A 6,000-nucleotide genomic window follows, 5' to 3' on the forward strand; every position below is an offset into this window, starting at 1 on the left:
ACACTAAAATTGACAACATGTGGCGAAGGAAAATTCAAATGCCACTAATAGATGACTGGAAGGCCATATCAGCAACGTGTAACAGCAAGGAAAGGTCATTGGATTATGGGTAAACAGAAGAGAATACCAGTTGGAAGGACCTCTCTGAGTAAAGGCCAGGAAATCTGGCATAGCCTGTCTAGTCCTGAAATTGTGAGGGGAGGTGTGGCTAGCACTGGGTAAATGCTGGAGACCCGTTCATCCTGGTAGAAATGGAACAGTCCAGATTCCCAAAGGGCCTTCCCATCCTCACAAAAGCCCCAAGGTCCCCTTGGCAATGGTGTCCTGTTGCGTTATACAGATAAGGAGAGTGAGGCTCCACAGAATGTCCTCTCATATTTGCTTTGTTCACTTCTGCATGTCTAGCACCTTGCACAGTGCATAGCCAAGGCGAATGCTCAGATTTATTTATAGTGTTCCCAGTGGCCTAGCCTCCCCACAAATTCAGAATATTTTGTAAGGTGAACTCCTATACAGCCAGTACCAGGGAGAAAGCACACAGACAGCTAGCATAGTGTCCAGCCTGTGGGCAGTAAACACATTTGATCGGTATTTCTTCTTGTCATTATCAGCATCTGCAGATTGTTCTTCCTCATGTCCGGCTACCGGCCCAGCCCCCTGCTTCCGGCCCAGCTCCCTGCTTCTGCTTAGCTAGATTAACCATCCCCCCAAACTGCCCTCTCTGTAGTCACATGGAGATCTTAATTTTTAATGGTTACCTGACTAGCTTGGTGGATCCCCTAAGATATGTAGCAATTCATTGGGGAAAATTCCTCTTTCAGGGACAGTTCAGTGGCAAATACTTAGTGGAATACACCCCTTCCACCCCAAACGTGTGGAGTGAGCACGTTGCTCGCACCACAAGTTTGAAAGAATAAGGCCACCAGAGGGGTGAGAGGAAAAGCGTGGAGATGAGCCCAGCCCACTCCCACGCCTTCTTCTGACTCTTCCCAAGAGGGAACCAGCCTTCCCGAAGACCCTCCGACTTAGGTGCCCTGCTGGCCCAAGGCTCAGGTCCTTCTGCCTATAAATTGGGGTCTTGGGCCGAGTTGAATCCAGGTGTGCACCAGAACCATGGACAGCGCCGACTCTTTGAGGAGGAGCTCCCAGGTCTGGCAGGGTGGATGGTGCGCCCCCTGGAGGCAAAGCCTTGACCTGTCTCATGAGGATGTAAGGCTCGGATTCAGGCTGGTGACATTCTGTCCCACAGAACATAGATGCAGCCAAACTGCTCCTCAGCCTCCGCCTGAACAAACGCTCATTCTAAGGAAGAGGAGACTTAGCTTCAGAAACACATGCATTTCTCAGAGGCCATTGGGTTCCTTATGCCTCAGGGCTGACTCTACCCTCACCCCCTCCAAAACTCTTCTATGTCACACTGCTGCCCTTCCTCCTCTTACAGCAGTAGGTTGATCTTTTGGTCTTGCTTTTAATCCCTTCCTTGTACTGTCATGGAGCTCTGGATAATAGAAGGCATGATCTGTCATTCTTTTCTGTGCCTGACAGTATGCCAAAGTCCGATTCAGCTCAAATGAAGAAATGAAGTATTGGAAGTCTGGTTGAGATGCTGTATTTGTAACTGATAGATCACACAAATTTATTTTAACTTTTCATGCATTCCATCTGAAGGGAAAATATTAAAATTGAGGAAAGGATCCTATGGCCTCAGTCGACCACAGCATAGAGTTGTCATGAAAGAGCAAGCCAGGCCAGGTCAAGGAGACATGGGGTTGAGGGGAGGAGAGGGAGATTCAGTAGATACGACAAAGAGGATAGCACCCATGGGGCTGGAAGAACTGGTCAGAAGTTAGCAGTCATGTTAAATGTGTGAGTTCAGGGCTCATCGGTACCCTGAGAATGGGTTGGGAGCCACCCACAAGTCCAGTGGCTTTCTAAACTCAAACTGAAACCAGAAACCCACAAAGAGCACCCTCCCATCTGGGCTGGAGTCAGGGCCACTGCTCTCCATTCTGGCCTCTGACTTGACCATAAGGGGCCCCTTGTGATGAGTATGAGTTCAGCCATGCCTTGTTGAGACTTCCTGTGTGACCAGGCCTGGGCTGTGGGCCAGAACAGAGACAGGGTTCAGTATCAGTTAGGTTTTGGCCCCTGACCCTGCTGCTCCCAGAGGGGATGTTCCGAGTATTCTGTGAGAACAGAGAGAGACCAGGCTCCCTGTGTTCTTTGAGGGAGGTGGGGATGAACACCTGAGATAGGTGACATGAGTGGGGAATGGCATGGAAAGGGGTCACCCTGACAGGTTATCACCAGCCTGGGGACAGAAGAGCTCAGCCGTCACTTCCCTGTTTGCCACTGGGGAGAAGGGGGCTCCTGAGAGAGGGAAGATTTTTTTGGGGGGGAGCCCAATCCAGAAAGAGCCCTAGGTGTTGACCCTGCTCCCCTGAGAGAAGGGACAGATCCAGTGATGTCAGGTGTCCAGGACTTGCTCCCTCCAAGCCCAAGCTGTTGCCGCCACCCCTGCTGTGATGGTGTAGGGGTAAGAGGGACACAAAACACAGTCCTTGGTCTCCACTGGGTTACAACCTAGAGAAGCACACAGGAAGAAGCTGCAGGTGAGGACTGGGGACACGGTGTAGAACTGTGTTCTCATGCTCCGTCCTCCTCTCATCCTGAAATTAGTGGGTTTAGTGTAGAATGGTCTATATTTTCTGATTTAAGGAAGAGGCCAACATAGCCTATGAAGCTCCTGTGCCCACACAGACCAGGTCAGAGCTGTGGGAGATGGCCAGTCACCCTGGGAAACTGCACCGCTGACTGTCCCCTGAGAAACAGAGGTGCCTGGATGGGGAGAGCAGGATGTTGTTACTTCAGGAGGAGCAGACTGTTCAGGAGATACCCTCTCACATAGAAACATGATCTCTGAATGGGACATGTAGGGTAAAAGACTTAGCCAGAGGGTTGAATTAGCATAAAGGACCCTCGTGGTGTCATATTTTCCTGAGCTCTGCTCTCTCCCTCTTTGTGGGAGACGGGCTGTGGGCTGGTGGGGTCGTTGTAGCCTAATGCTTGGTTTGGGACTGAGCCTTTCCCACTTTCTTAATACTAAAATCTTTTCAACACTAAGCTTTTCTTCACATCCTTGACTATTGCATGATGTAGGGTGGTGCACTCTTATGAGGAATCCAATTTATGCCTCAAATGAGTGGCTTTCTATCAAAAACTTCCCTATTTGTATATTGGATTAAAGACTTTAATTGTCTATGCTAGTGGTTAGCAAACTCATTAGTCAACAGAGCCAAATATCAACAGTACAACAATTGAAATTTCTTTTGAGAGCCAAATTTTTTAAACTTAAACTATATAGGTACATACATTCCTTATCAAGGTAGCACCCACACGTGGTATTTTGTGGAAGAGCCATGGTCAAGGAGCCAAAGAGCTGCATGTGGCTTGTAAGCCACAGCTTGCCAACCAGGGGTCTATGGTATATAACAAAGCAAAGACCAGAAGCTCTCTCTCTCTGATATTGCCATCAGCATTGAAGAGGCCTCCCGATCCCATCCTCTTTTCTCGGTGAGTCTATTTTCTTCATTCCACACTGTTCTCCCTCAGGACCCAGAATTACTAGCTGCACTGGTTTGTGACAAGTGGCGCCCAACGTGGGGCCTGGGTACGAGAAAATAAGCTAAAGGCAGGTGACAGAACTCCCCAAGTGTACACAGTGAGTTTGGGAGAGTATAGTTGGGAGTAATAAATTACGGGACAGTTAGAATAAAGAATAAGGGAACTTTTTGTAGAAATGTTTCCATATGAGGATGAATCGTTGTCTGAAAAGTATCAGGGTGAGCCAGAAATGGAGGAATGCGAATATGAGAACAACTTGAAGTCTGAGAATGACTCAGGATAAAAATTTTGCAGCTATGGCTGCCTTAACCGCATGGCCTCCACTGCCCTCGGCTCCTTCCTATGTTCAACCCTCTGCTCCTCTTGTACCCTTATCAGGCTGATTCCAGAGTCTATAGCTCAAAATCTGGGAAATCCCTGCTCCAACAATCTATAGACCAAACTCAAAATATAGGGGAAACAATAAATGGCCTTACCGTGTTTTCCTTTTATAAAAAAACAAAACAATAAAGAAAAACTAATGCAAAAACATAATAAACCTATATCTTTAAAACTCTGAAAAAACATAAACTTACTTATACTCAATATGGGCCTACTGCCCCTTTCACACTTGGTTTATTAAATACTATTAATACAAAGACTCTTCCCCAAAATGACTAAAAGGCAATTACCACGCTGGTTTGCGATACCTCTTCTTCCTAGTACTGACTCAGGTACCTGATATACACATCCTGGGGACCCTGGGGTGGGCTCTGGAATAGGACATGGGGGTGGGGGGGCCTAGGACAGGGAACCACAGGAACTGCACCCAGAGCTGGTGCCATCATAGAGCACACCATCCTGTGCTGTGTCTCATGAGCTGGGGACAGGCTAGCTGGTCCGGGGAGAAACAAGACCTCTGGGGAAGCCCCTCAGTGGGTGGCCTCCTAGGGCTTTAGGGAAGGCGTCCCCAAACTACGACCCACGGGCCCACATGTGGCCCCCTGAGGTCATTTATCCAGCCCCCCGCCGCACTCCCGGAAGGGGCACCTCTTTCATTGGTGGTCAGTGAGAGGAGCACTGTATGTGGCGGCCCTCCAACGGTCTGAGAGACAGTGAACTGGCCCCCTGTGTAAAAAGTTAGGGGACCTCTGCTAGGGGAAAGTCACTCAGAGCATGGAGGGACGTTCAGCAAATTCTCTAGTTCAGGTGACTTGATTCTGGCAGTGGCTTGCCATGTTCTTTCAAACCTTCCTCATGGGGAAGAAGACAATTAGAAAAACTGGATAAGATTTTTTAAATGTTTTGAGGCAACAAAGAGAATTTTCACAGTGAAGCTGGAAGAAGCAGGAAGTTGAAAGCGATGAGACAAGTATTTGGAGTCACTTTTTTCTCAAATGGACCACTGATTCTGAGCAGTCACTGTGAAGCTAAGTACATTCACCAGTCTCATGGGGCCAAAAGAGAGGTCTGGTCAAGGAGGAGGGGCCCTGGTAAGCATTGTAGTCTTGGGGTTGGGACCCTAAAGATGAGGGTAGACTGGAAATAGTCGAGACCCTCATGGGAATTGAAGCCGGCTTTGAATTCTCTCAGTCGCTGGTGGACCGCAGTGACCCACCTGCTATCAGCAACAGGAAGTATCTCTGGGTGAGGAGAACACCACCCAGAGTCTGAAGTGTTTGTATAAGTTGTCCCAGCTGCATCAGACGGTGTGGTCAGGGAACAGCACCGAGAGGACTCTGAGAAGAGGGGATTTATTAGAAAACTCTGACCTTACACGACGTGACAGGAGCCAGGAAGTGATGTCCTGGAGGGGACAGGAAGGGAGAGGGCACATCATGAAGCAGCTCACCTGAAGCACAGGTGTGTGTGAACATGAGAGAGCAGCCACCAGTGTGAAAAGCCAGGATGTCCAGCCACCAACATGGGAGTCTGAAGGGGAAGCTCCCCGAAAGTTCTAGGGGAAGCTGTTGCTCTGTGTGCCCACCCTCTGCGGTGGCTGGTGGGGGCTTGATGTTGGTGTTGTCATCAGGGTTGGCAACTGGGAGGATGAGCTACATTTGGAACAAGGCAAAGCGAACTGTCTCCCATGTTCTGTCTGGTTTGACAGGTGTTCACAGCAGGATGGTAAGTCTGCTACTGGTCACGCCATCCTGCCTGCTTCTTCTTGTGTGCCTCTCGGTTTGACCATGACATTCCCCATTTTAGTGTCTATTCTCTTGAACATGTTGATGCCAAAGTTCCTGACTGAAACCCCTTCACCTGGAACACTTGTGACTAAGTCAATGCATTACTCTTCTTCATGATTACCTTGCTTGGGTTTGGAATAACTCATTTCAATATAAATTTTATAACAGTGCTACCAAGTTAATCAAAAGTCAACTGGCAGATGGGGTC

This window comes from Saccopteryx leptura, chromosome 3 (genome assembly GCF_036850995.1).
Source record: "Saccopteryx leptura isolate mSacLep1 chromosome 3, mSacLep1_pri_phased_curated, whole genome shotgun sequence".
Taxonomy (NCBI): domain Eukaryota; kingdom Metazoa; phylum Chordata; class Mammalia; order Chiroptera; family Emballonuridae; genus Saccopteryx; species Saccopteryx leptura.